The following is a 13,219-nucleotide window of genomic DNA, read 5'->3' as shown; positions in this document are numbered from 1 at the left end:
TTCTACGAAGTCCAAAACGATTCTACGTAGAATCCCGATCTTAACAACCTTAAAACAGACAACTACCACAGGTGGTGACCGTGGTGGCGCCACGGCCCATACCACCACCATCATAATCATCACCAATGGTGGACTCTTGTTCTACGATGACCAACGCGACACTACCATCCACAGGTGAAGCCAACTGTGATGACCCAAAATAAGAAGACTGAGGAAGAAGAAAACTTAGTGGATCCAAGAAATTTTTAGAGAGAAAGAGTTCAAATGGGTCAAACTTGTGTATATCTATATATATAGATATATAGATGTGTGGGCGGAGTAGAGCTACTATCTCCGGCTTACCTTCATCGATCCAAACATGAACATCTGTCGCCTCGACTTCGCCGACATGGACGTGATTGCCATAATATTCACCGAAGAAGTCGCACCTGGTGAAACTCCTGATCGGATGCAAATCCGAATTCAGAAACCGTAGCGAGCTCGACCGGTTCTCACTGGTGAAGTGATTCGAATCACCGATCAACTGAAAGCTGCAAAACTTGTGAAATGACGATGATTTGACAACGATGAAGTAGTTGCTCTTCTGGTACTCATTGAGTTCGTCTTAATCGTCGTCGTAGGGATTATGTTTTCGCAGAAGATGATGTTGTTGATTGGGTTGATTGCGGAGTTCAGATCGATGAAGAACTCAAATAGCTCTTGATCGATAGGGGGTGGTTTTTGGATTAGGGAGCAGCTGCGGACGGCGGAGCTGAGGAGGAGAGTTGCTCTGTCGACGGAAGGTTTCCATAGATTCCGGCGGCCAGGGGCTCCATCGATTTCGGCAGCGATCTGCTGTCGCGGCGACGATTTGCAGCTATGTGTGTGTGTGTGTGTGTGTATATATATATTATGTATGTAAGAGAACCATTCTTGTACGGAGTAATAGGTATTAGGGAGAGAAGATGTATAAATTGGGATTGTTTTGAGGGCATATAAGTAATTTTCAATTCAAAAGTAAGGGTGAAAATATCTTTATAATTATAGTAAGGGCAAATGTGACATTTCATGCTCAAAAATGGCTGACATCATCAAAAACCGTTATTGACTAGCGCTGTCCGTCACTGGAAGGGGCAAAGTGTGACAAGGGAGCCAACTTTGAGGGAGATTGGTGTAGTTATTGAAACGTTAAGAATATTATTTGTAATTTAGCCTAACCTCGAGGGAAGTAAGTGAAATTATTCCTTTAAAATTTAACCATTTGATAATACTATGTTAACACCATTACTTGATATGAATTTTATGGTAACCAGTCATAAAGTATGAGACATGTTACGTTCGTAGCATTTGGATATTAAAATGAGTCTTTGACAATTCCTTGGACGTTGGTTTGATCAATTTTTCATATCTCTTGTATCTCTCATATTAATGGTGATTTCTTTAGCTTTGTTTTGACTTTAAGAAATAATATTTTTCATTAATTTGTCAAAAAGGAAACGCATATTCAAAGGGCATAATGCTTAAAAAGATAATTTAATACAGTTATATTTAATGTTATCACACTGTTATAACATTAAATAACAGTACAGTTATCACACTGTTATATTTAATGTTTTGAAATTATTTTTAATGTTTTGAAATTAAAACATTAAAAATAATTTAATGTACTAAATTATTTTTACTAATTATTTATATTTAGTTGGTAAAAATATAAATAATTAGTAAAAATAATTATTTAAATATAACAGTAAAAATAATTATATTTATCACTATTATTTAAAATATAACAGTAAACATGAATTACTATTATTTTTTTGTATCACAACTCAGTGAACTCACCACACTGTTATATTTAATGTTTTAAAATTATTTTTAATTATTTCATCTCAAATTAGCTTTGGACGTCCGCTCTGGATCTTTCTTTTGTATAAACTGATATTTTCTTTCTTTATAGTGGATGGCGTATGAGAGGCTCAACTCAATCCCTTACACTAGGCCCTATGTTTGAACATCAAGTCATTGGATTTAAGCCCTAATATTTTGTTTCTCACCAAACAAATCTTCGGCCCAATCCCCACCACTAGCATACTAAAACACAGTGTTGGGCTAGTCCAGCAAAACATTGGGCGTCAGGTTCTACTTATTTACCACTCTCTCTCTCTCTCTCTCGGGATATTATTTGGTACCTTGGGAATTGCGGTTACTAAATATCAGGCCAGTCACAACATTCTATTTTTTTTTTAGGGTTAAGTGCAAAAAAAACTCTTCAACAATGGAGAAACCTGTAAGAAATCCCCTGTACTTTAAAAAATGTAAGAAACCCCCTGAACTATGCAAAAAAGTTGCAGTCACCCCATCCGACCAAGTTCCGGTGAATGTTCACCGTTAAAAACAGTTGACTTATTTTAAAATACCATACTGCCCTTGGACGCATGAAAGGACTAAAATGCCCTTAATTTCCATCATTCGAATGCAAGTTCACCACTGCCATCACGCTACGAAGCACCTAATCGCAGCTGAGTCCTCTCCACAATCCCGTCGCCCACCGCTACGAAAGCTCGCCGTCACCGTCTCGCCCCCATCCGAGCACTGCTGAAATTCATTCACTGCCCATATTGCCCCTTTTTTTGTCAATCGCCGGCGTGCATAAGCCGTCGTGGCCAACGTCGGATCCGTTGCCGCTGTGCCAGTCTCTGATTTGCACCGGAATCGCGACTTCTCTAGTCGTTGTTTTGCACCGCCGAGCTCTCCACTGGCCGTGCTCTACAACGCCGAACTCTCTCTCGCTTGCCGGCTACCATCACCTTCACCCCCCTCTCTCTTGCTCGGCATGAGATGATGTGATGGGAATACATGTTAGAGATTTTATAATTATTATCATTATTATTATTATTTTTGTTGACCATGGTTATAAGCTTATAGTGCCAAAAAAAAAAAAAAAAAAAAAATCTTAAATACAAAATTTATATATTACCCCCTTTATACCTTCATCATCTTCAATGACATTTTCATAATCCACAGATGAATATGACGAGGCAGGGATGGAGAAGACTCTATGATTGATTGAGTTCACCCAATAATTTACTTTAAAGAGAGAAAAAAAAAATAGTTCAGAAATATTTTTGGAGAAGTTGGATGGTTCGGGAGAGTTTAGCACATTTAACCAAAGATTTATGGTAGTCTTTTAAAGTGTCAGATTTTTGGGGTATTGTTAAGATGAAAAATTAGAGACTGGTTTGAAATTTTTTAATTTTTTTATATATTTTTTTTTATACAAAATAACTATAGTTTTGATCGCACAAGTAGAATCATCTCCAAATGTCCGGTGCCAAGTAACATGATATATCGTAATGCAGAGTTGTTATACAATGAATGTGGTGCAAAAACAAAACGAATGTGATGTTAGACTATTGTCAGTTATTGAGTGACACAATATATATGCACATTTTTCTCATATTTTGCGAACTGTTATTGGTGCTCTAAAATTATTATTGTAGATAAAATGATCACTTCACAAGAATAACTTCTATTACCTCCAACAACATCTTTTCCTCCTTGTCTTCTTTGACTCTTTTCCTATATCTCCGAATGCATACTTTTTTACTCTGATAGACTACTCATTTACTTACACTATATATATATGCATAAAAGGCTTTGGAGTCCATACTCTGATATTACAGGCATATGAGAGGGTTGAAGATTGATTCCGCTATAGTTCTCTCCAAACTGAGTTTCTTTATCTGGTATGTCTTCTTATGAAATTTATGCATTGGATCCACGAGTTGATTTGTATTAGAATTTTCTTACATGTGGTATCAGAGCCGACATGGATTTGAATACATAAATTTATTTTACGTATGTAATTTCCCTGCAATATATACATGGAGTATATTGAACACAGAGAGACTTATTAATTAGAACATTATTGTGCTTTATGTTTATACACACTGAAATTAGAATTCTTATACAAAGAAACTAGAGATAATTATATGCGTCCAATTTTAGTAAAAGTGTATGACATGTGCTTGTATATAATTGATATTTTTTTGTAGATATATGTCATATATTGTAACCAAAGAGATCAAAAAAAACTTTTACAATTCTCGTAATACACAGACCTTGTGACAAAGAAATTGAAATAGTTAAATTGAACAGTCACAACTGTTCTTTGAAATTCCTGGTAATTGTGGTTGGTCATTTATTAACCGACATTTCGGATGTAATATATATATATATATATATATATATATAAAGAAGAACACAAACAATGTTGGTTTGATTTTCTCTGTGGTGTTGTTTTACGAATGTACCCACTAATCATCACGTATCACGCTATATATAATATACGTCCATATGCATGTACTTAAATATGACATATATGAGTCGGTCTTTACAAGAATGTTTTAACGTGAATATGTTGGACATCAACGTCATTGGGTATTTATGGGACAATGAGTGTTCATGACACACCAACATTTTTCATTTGTGAATATTTCCTATTTCAATTTATGCATGAACTCATATAAAGGGTTATCCTTAGTCACATGCATAGTCATAATTGTTTATGACAGTTGTGTTAATCACATGCAGAATATGTATGATTCTTTATGTCGGTTGTAGGTTGAAACAAACCACCAATTCAACGTACCATTGCATGTTTTTTGTTTGGGTTACAAATGTTCTCAAAAATCATAACTTTTGGAGTCTAAAATAATAGTCGTGTCTTTTGGATTTGAAGCAATAGACATGTCTTTTTGGATTTGAACCAATAGACATATCTCTGTACCTACAGTGTCATACATATTGCATGCACCGGTATGCAGGCTTTGTGGTCTATGCACGAAGAGTTATGCGTGTGGTATTCTAAAGGTGTTTTGCTATAAACTCAATTGGAATGTGCATGACAACAACGTGCAGTTAACATTGATTGTGAAGTGTTATATATTTCAACGTACCATTACATATTTTAGTTTGGGTCAATCAAAAGTCATGTGGAGTTGGAATTAACAGACATGTCTTTTAGGATTAAACCAACATATATGTCTTTTGAATTTAAACCAATAATCATGTCTCTCCACCCAGAGTCATGTATGTTGCATGCACCCCTACTTACTCTATGAATAAGGGTCGCTAAGTTAATATTTTAATTGGTTTGTATAACATGGATAAATTTTTGACAAATTTTGGATCTTATTTTGTCCCTTAAATATTAATTTACATAAATTATCATCACTAGTTAAATGTTTTATATTTTTGATGATATACATGGCATAGTCAATGATTAATTTAAAGTTTCATAGTATACAAATTTATGAAATTATACATGTTATTGAAATTATATACATAATTATGCATGTGTCTCATGTTATAAATTATTGTATAATATGTATATGTATATGTCTTGATTCAATTGGGAAAAGTGAATTATATTTTGCAATTCTAAGTGCAAGTGTCATTAAATTCGATTGAGTGTTTAGTCACCAAAGTGGTACACTCATGAAAAATTTAACGATATTTGTAACTAGTGACAAAATTATTATTTTGTTAAAGTTAAAGGATTGTGTTGGCGTTTAGTAAAGACATCAATGATCAAGCCCAAAGGTGGATCATTGAGTTTGTCCAACTAAGCGGATTGAGGTAATTAGTGTAGAAGACACAACTGATGACTCACTACGCCCAAAGGAGTATAAGTTATTATTGTGTTTTCTATGATTAATTAGCTTCAAATGTGAAAATTATTTCACTAGTGGGAGACTAATATATGATAATTTTGGCCCAAAGGAAATATTATTATATGTTATGTTGATTCCATTTAGAGTTAATTGTTTTGAGACATTTTTTAATTAATTTTGGAAAGTTTAGTTGACATTCCCATAAATTAAACTGTAAATATGTGGCCTTAGTTATTCTCAAAGTCAGTGGGAGTAAAATTCATCTTTAATGTTAAATGTGGATGATAGTGACATTATTGTATATGAAATTAAACAATTTAACTTCTCAAACATTTGAGATGAAGGTGTTGGTGAAGCCTCTTTATTGGCATTAAGTTTCATCTAAATCAATCTTGTAAAATTCTTGGATTATCACAAAGAACGTAATGAGATAAAGTTCTGGAAGTATTTGACATATAACACTATAGAAGTAGAATTGTACCTATTGTAAAAGTTGAGAAATTTGGTAATCCAATTACCAAGAAAATAACTATAGCAGTATTAGGTAAAAGACATTTTCTACGCCTTTGGGAACCTAATGTATGCTCAAGTCTGCATATGGTTAACTATAATATAACATTTGCTATCGGTAGATTTCACAGTGATCCTGGTTTGGATCTATAGTACGTGGCAAAGAAATTTATAAGATATCTGCAAATAATTAAAAACCATATCTTTATAGGAGTGGTAAAAATTGACTTTATTGGTTGTCAGGACATTATACAAATTCATTTCAAGTATTGTTTTACTATTATGAAAAGTGATAGAAGCGGATTTTATTTGCATGTTATAAGGCCACGTTTCATGCATTATAAAATATCAGTTTTGAACTTCAGGTCAATAATTTCGCTACAGTCTTGTATTAAAGAAACAACAAGAGTTTAAGTTGGTTTAAAAATATGACCGTTAATACCTTATTGTAAAATAGAGGAATCAGAACCAGCTAGTGTCTGATTGAGCACATTGATACCCAACAAAAGATTGTTGATCCCAACTACGGGTTTGCCGCTAATGTTGTACAGTAAGCATGCATATTTCTCTTTGACAACATTAATTTACTTAGTTAGTGGGAGGTCACATTTGGCTTAGGTAAAGACAATTTTATTTTGTGATCACAATTATTATCCTCATTTACTAGATTTTTTCATATTAGTGCATGTGTGTATGGAAAATTTTGTGATTTAAGTGTTCTGTTTTGAGACATGGTGTGTCCTTATTAAGACACGGTAGGACCCATGCATGGAATGAATATTTTATTAAAATATTTTCACATGTTGTATATATGTGACTTTGGAGTTGAGTTTGTTAGTATCAATCACCATTGGTATCTTATATCATTGATGATATAATGACGCCCTTGATCCCATATTAGTAAACTCAAAGGTATTCCAAATTAAATAGTAGAGGTGTTTCTTATGAATATATGGATTAATTTTGTAGTACATGCAATGATCATTTTGATCTTGAAGTGATCGGAATTAATTATTTTTAGACTAAGTGGGAGAATGTAAGCAAATTAGTAGTCTATCAATAATTAATTAAATATATTATTTATATATGCATATAAGAAAGGTTGCACCCTTAAAATGAATAGTCACATATAAAGAGTTGTGTCGATTGATGGAACCAACACATCTCTTCACGTATGAATGAAACGATCCCAACCCTCACTATATATATGCGTAAAAGGCCTTAGAGTCCATCATCCGATTTTATAGACATAGGAGAGGGTTGAAGATTGTTTCCGCTATAGTTCTCTCCAAACTGAGTTTCTATATCTGGTATGTCTTCTTATGAAATTTATGCATTGGATCTATTAGTTGATTTGTATTAGAAATTTCTTACACAAAGACCATGTATATTATTAGTATTAACACCAAAACTTGTTAAAAAAACTCTTCAGATTGTTAATTTTTTGTGAACTTAGAATTCAACAGTCTTCTCATTCCTTCTTTACAATAGTACATAAATAAATAAATAATAATAATAATAATAAAAAACGAAAATTAAACATATGAAGTTCGATCTAGGCAAATTCTTGTAAAAATATTATAATTAAGTTTTCAATTAGAAGAACAAGTAGGTAATGTTTTTTTCCCAGTAATGTGATAAGCGCTGAAAAGTGTGCATTTAAACCCCTTAAGCTTAGGTATTTTAAAACCTTTATCTATCTTACTTTCCTGTTTTAGACTAATTTCATGTTATTGTCCTTTTTAGGTGCTTATCCCCAAAATAAGCTAATTCAGCCAAATAAGAGCTTAAAAGAAGCTAACTCAAGCTGGATGGAAGAAAGGAGCAAAGTGGAAGCAGAATGAAACAAAGAGTGGAAATCAGCATGTTCGATTGATCTCAAGAATACTTAGATCGATCGAAAGTTCATCGATCTCAATAATACTTAGATCGATCGAAAGTTCATCGATCTAGACTCTCAAAAATGGATCCAAGCTCTTTTGTCCTTATCCAAAGATCCCACAAAGTTCAATCGATCCAACAATTCTCAGATCAATCGAAAAAATTTCATCTTATCCTGTTGTACCACCTACCACTTTTGTCTCTTTTCCCAAAATATCTCAGATCTGTCCTTATCCAAAAAGGCGCCTCCATGGGAGGATCAATCTAGCCAAAGTTTGATAGATCTCAACCAAGTTCGATCGATCTTAGCATTGGTTCGATCGATCGAACCCTCTCAAGTGTGAATTAAATTAATTTCCAGCTCATTAAAAGTTGTCTCATTGTGCAATCATTGGAGGAACCCTTGTGTACGAGCCTAGACCATTGGGTGTGACATTTGAGCTACCTATATAAGGATTATGAGCCACTTTTACACAGATGCTTTTAAGAGTTGATATATACAATTTTTTGATTATTCTTAGAGAGGAAGAAAAGAGAAGAGGAGGCTAGAGACACATTCTTGGGAGGTCTTCCATCTACCTCAAGAAGAAGAGCATTTCTAACATGGAGATAGCTCTTGTGGGTTGGAAGACACTATTCATGAGTGGCTAAACATCCTCTTGGGGCTAGAGTTAGCCCTAAGCATGCTTTCTTTACCTTGATTTATGTATTTTTGAAGGGATTTGTGTTATAATACATGTTTTGACATATTTATATACATAGATCTTATTTATTCAACGATTTGTGTGGTTTAATTCTTCCAATTGATCATTTCATTCTATCCATATGTCTATGTATACTAGAATAGATGTTCATGTGTTTATCTTTATCTCTTGTGTTGTTGGTGCATGTCTATGTGTATTGATGCTATAGATTTAGAGATTGTCAAGACATAGTGCTTAATATAATGCTCTTGCGGTTTATTTGATGGTTCATACTCATTTCTTGATGGATTGTGCCTCTCCTTTAGTTCAATTAGTTTAATTCTCATGTCATTAGCTTAGATGTAGTGTAGTTACCTTAGTTGTTAAATGGGGGACAATCCATTCTTGTTGTTTGATATTCCATACTTATGAATGCAAGTAGTATATTTCTCTAATTATGTGATGTATTTGGATTGTGAGCTTAAAGGAAGGATTAATGGCTTAGTTTGATATATTGTGCTATTCATTATGTTGTTTATACAATATACACTTAATTAGTCATCCATGCTTATTGTAACAACCACACACACTCACTATTGTTGCAACTATGTTTTCCCCCTCATTAATTATGAATTGAGTGTATAGAAAGGTGATGCTTAGTGGTGATCTCTAAGTCTCAAGACCTCTATCTCTTTTGTTTTCTCTATCCTTTAATTACTTGTTTTATATTGAGCTTGCTTAATCTTAATTGTAGTATAATCAAACCAAACAATCTACCTTTGATCACTCGACCTACTAACCCTAAGCATTGTTTCCATTACTAGTAGCCCTCCAATCCCTTGGGATGATCCCTACTCACCTTTGCTACGTTAGTAGTAGTGGTAGTAGTGGTTTTTATAAATTTAAACTTGACCCAAAAGGCTTTTCTTGAACCGTGCATTCACTACATTATTTTGGCATATAGGAATGGCCTACCGTCAAATTTTGGCGCCATTGCCGGGGATTGAATTGGCAACGCCGTGTTTTGGAAACATTTAGGAATTAGTACTCTTTTGATCGTGTCTTTACTTTATTTTTATTTTTGGTTACTTATTGTGTTCGTTCTTTTTTGGCTAGGTGAATTGAGTGAAGGAAGTTGAGCAAAGGAAAATTCAAAGTAAGGAGCTAAGCTAAGCACAAAAAGGACTAAAAATCTAAAAAAATTGCAAAGCATAGCAAAACTTGGAAGTTGAAAATGAATTGAAGTTGCTTAAGGACCATTTGTGAGATCTTTCTAACTCAAGCTCTAGTTAAATGGTCGGCCCGCGTGGAGGCTTGTTTTTCATTTCTTAGATAAATCGTGAGCCCGCGTGGAGGCAATTTACTTTTCCTCGCATGTTGTTCAAGCATGGGAGCATGGCATCATTGTATGTGAAGATTTGTCGATTGATTTGTTGTGGGGGCGAAGTGTTTGTTACCTGCTTATTTGCTTTTTATTTGCCTTTGCTAGTGCATACATGGTCATAGGTCGTTAAATCCTACTCTTGTCCCTCTTAATTTTCATCTTGAATCGGTTATTTACAATCCTAGGGGAAGAGGTAGTTCTCATCACTCCATTTCACCAATGGAGAATTTGAATGACGACCATGTAGAGGACCTTGGTTACATAGACCAACAAGGCATCCTCCACCCTAATGTGCATCATGAAAACATCAAAGTACCATTAGGCATGCTTAGACTATTCATTCCACCACAACAACAAGGCCAAATTCCATTGGAAATGCCTCAACCACTCTTTGCTCCACAACCTCCTATGGTTCAAGCTAATCAAGGTGTTCGTGTAGCACCACCAATTGTGAATCCTCCCATTGCATTAAGAGACCATTATGTGCTTAATGAATATAATGCGCCCACTTGCATTCAATTGTCCCCATTTAGAGCACATCACTATGAAATCAAACCACAAACCATTCAAAAGCTTCCTAACTATCATGGACTTCTAAATGAAGAACCTTATAAGCATTTGGATGAGTTTCTTGAAGTGTGTTCCACCGTGAAATACTTGGACATGCCGGAAGAAGTTTTAAGATTTAAACTTTTGGGAAAATTACATATAAACGGAGTTAAAGTTCCATATTTACTTAGAGGCTGAGTCAAAGTTCTATATTTCTCTAAAATGGATTGCTGAGGTGGCACATGGTTTTTTACTGTTTAGAAATTGTGATGCCTAAAATACCCTTCCGCGAAGGTACTACTTTTTCTTCGAAGGTACTACTTTTTTGAACTGAAGGTACTACTTTTTGGCGTCCAGGTACCATGTTTAAAAAACACTCGCGAAGGTACTACTTTTTCTCCGAAGGTACTACTTTTTTGAATTGAAGGTACTACTTTTTTGAACTGAAGGTACTATTTTTTTATTAGGGAAGGGCATTTTAGGCACCACAATTTTTTAAACAGTAAAAAATCATGTGCCACCTCAGCAATCCATTTTAGAGAAATATGGAACTTTGACTCAGTCTCTAAGTAAATATGAAACTTTGACTCCATTTATATGTAATTTTCCCTAAACTTTTTCCTTTCACCCTTAAAGACAAGGCAGAATATTGGTTCAATAATCTTAGGCCTTTTCGATAACCTCTTGGGCAGAAATGCAACAAGAGTTCTTGAAAAAGTACTATCCGGTTTCTAAGACCAATGCTATGAGAACTTCAATTAGAGAATTTTCTCAAGGGGATGGGGAAATGTTTCATAAGGCATGGGAAAGATTCAATGACTTGCTTAAGAAGTGCCCACATCATGACATACCTAAGTGACAATTAGTTTAATATTTCTTTGAAAATTTACCGGATAATCACAAGGGTATGGTTGATACATCTATGGGTGGTTCTTATCTTGATAAGCATGAAAATGATGTGTGGCAATTGTATGAAAGTATGAGTGAAAATTCTACGCATAGGTCCTTATCTTTTAAAAATGGTAAAAACCTAGGTGGAAAGAAGAATGTTGGCTTATATCAAGTTGACAACTCCAATGACATAGTCGCCGAGATGAAATCATTATCTCAAAGGTTTGACCAATTTTTGATCAACCAAAATTCGGCGAATCAAGTATCTTCCTCCCCTACTCATATTCATCATCGTGCATCTAATGAATCTTGCATGACTTGTTCAAGTGTCTTGCATTCTACTTCCAATTGTCCCCATGGACATGTGCAAAGTGAGCCCCATGAGCAAGTCAATGCTACATTTGTTAATCAAGGGAATAATCTCTATGGCACTCATTATAATTCAAGTTGGAGCAACCATTCAAACTTTTCTTGGAAAAGCCAAGGGGAAGGCTCAAACCCTCCCCAAGGTAGTTTTCAAGGGAAGTATGTTCCGCCACCAATGCAAGGCCAAGGTTCCCAAGGTTTTAGATCATCATCATTTCAATCACATGGAAACCAATTCTCTAATTTTCATTTCCCTAATCAACCATTATATTCTCAAGGAAATTCTAGGAGTCCCGGCTTTGAAGAGAAAGTTTTGACCGCTTTAGGCACTCTAGAGGCGAACACTCAATTGCTTCATCCTCATTCTCAATCCATTGCTAAGTTAGAAACTCAAGTAGGGTAAATAGCTAGTACCTTAAATGCTAGAGAGAAAGGGAAAATGCCTTTAAATGCCCCACTAAAGCAACAATGTGTTGTGGAGACTCATTCCTCATCGGAAGGTCCCACAATTGAGCATGTCAATGCGGTGAGAAGTGGGAAGATTATGGACAACCAAGTAGGTGTGTCCAATGAAGAGAGTGAACCAGTGCAACCAAAAGTTGACTCCCGTCCCATTTCACATCATATTCCTCATTCATTGTATATGCATAATCATTCAAATGAGAAAGTGTTAGAAAGTGATTTGAAAAGTGAGTCCAAAATTGATTTGAAGGATGAATTGAACAAAGCTTTGAAAAAAAATTTAAAAAATTCTTGTGTTGATGATGTTTCAAACAAAAGTTTTGAAAAAGTTTTTGAGCCAAGAGCTTTATTTCTGGATGCCTTAAAATGATCCATTTATTTTGATAAACAAAAGACCAAGACCAATGAAATCATTGAAATGTTTAGGCAAGTGAAGATTAATCTTCCACTTTTGGATGCAATTAAGCAAATTCCGGCTTATGTCAAGTTCTTGAAAGATCTTTGCACCCAAAAGAGGAAGAACAAGAGCCAAGCACCTAGGAAAGTGGTCTTGACCGAGCAAGTGAGCTCTATTTTACAACATAACACCCTCCCAAAGTTCAAGGACCCCGGTTCACCTACTACTTCTTGCATCATTGGTGACCATGTCATTAATCGGGCTCTTCTAGACTTAGGAACAAGTGTTAATCTTCTTCCATACTCGGTATATGTCAAATTAGGCATAAGAGACTTGAAACCGACGTCGGTAGTTTTACAACTTGCAGACCGATCCATCAAAAAGCCTCGGGGTATCATTGAGGATGTCTTGATTAAAATTGATAAATTCTTCTTCCCCGTCGATT

At 34.8% G+C, this 13,219-nt stretch overlaps 1 pseudogene; it reads right to left on the bottom strand.

The window, feature by feature from the left end:
- Positions 1-11,408: 11,408 nt before the first annotated feature.
- LOC132287368 (small nucleolar RNA R71) lies at positions 11,409-11,507 on the bottom strand (annotated as a pseudogene).
- Positions 11,508-13,219: the final 1,712 nt, after the last annotated feature.

Source organism: Cornus florida, unplaced genomic scaffold (assembly GCF_030987335.1).
Source record: "Cornus florida cultivar Cherokee Brave unplaced genomic scaffold, ASM3098733v1 CherokeeBrave_3.0.0_Hap2_Chr11, whole genome shotgun sequence".
Classification (NCBI taxonomy): domain Eukaryota; kingdom Viridiplantae; phylum Streptophyta; class Magnoliopsida; order Cornales; family Cornaceae; genus Cornus; species Cornus florida.
This window is presented reverse-complemented; position numbering and strand designations above follow the sequence as displayed.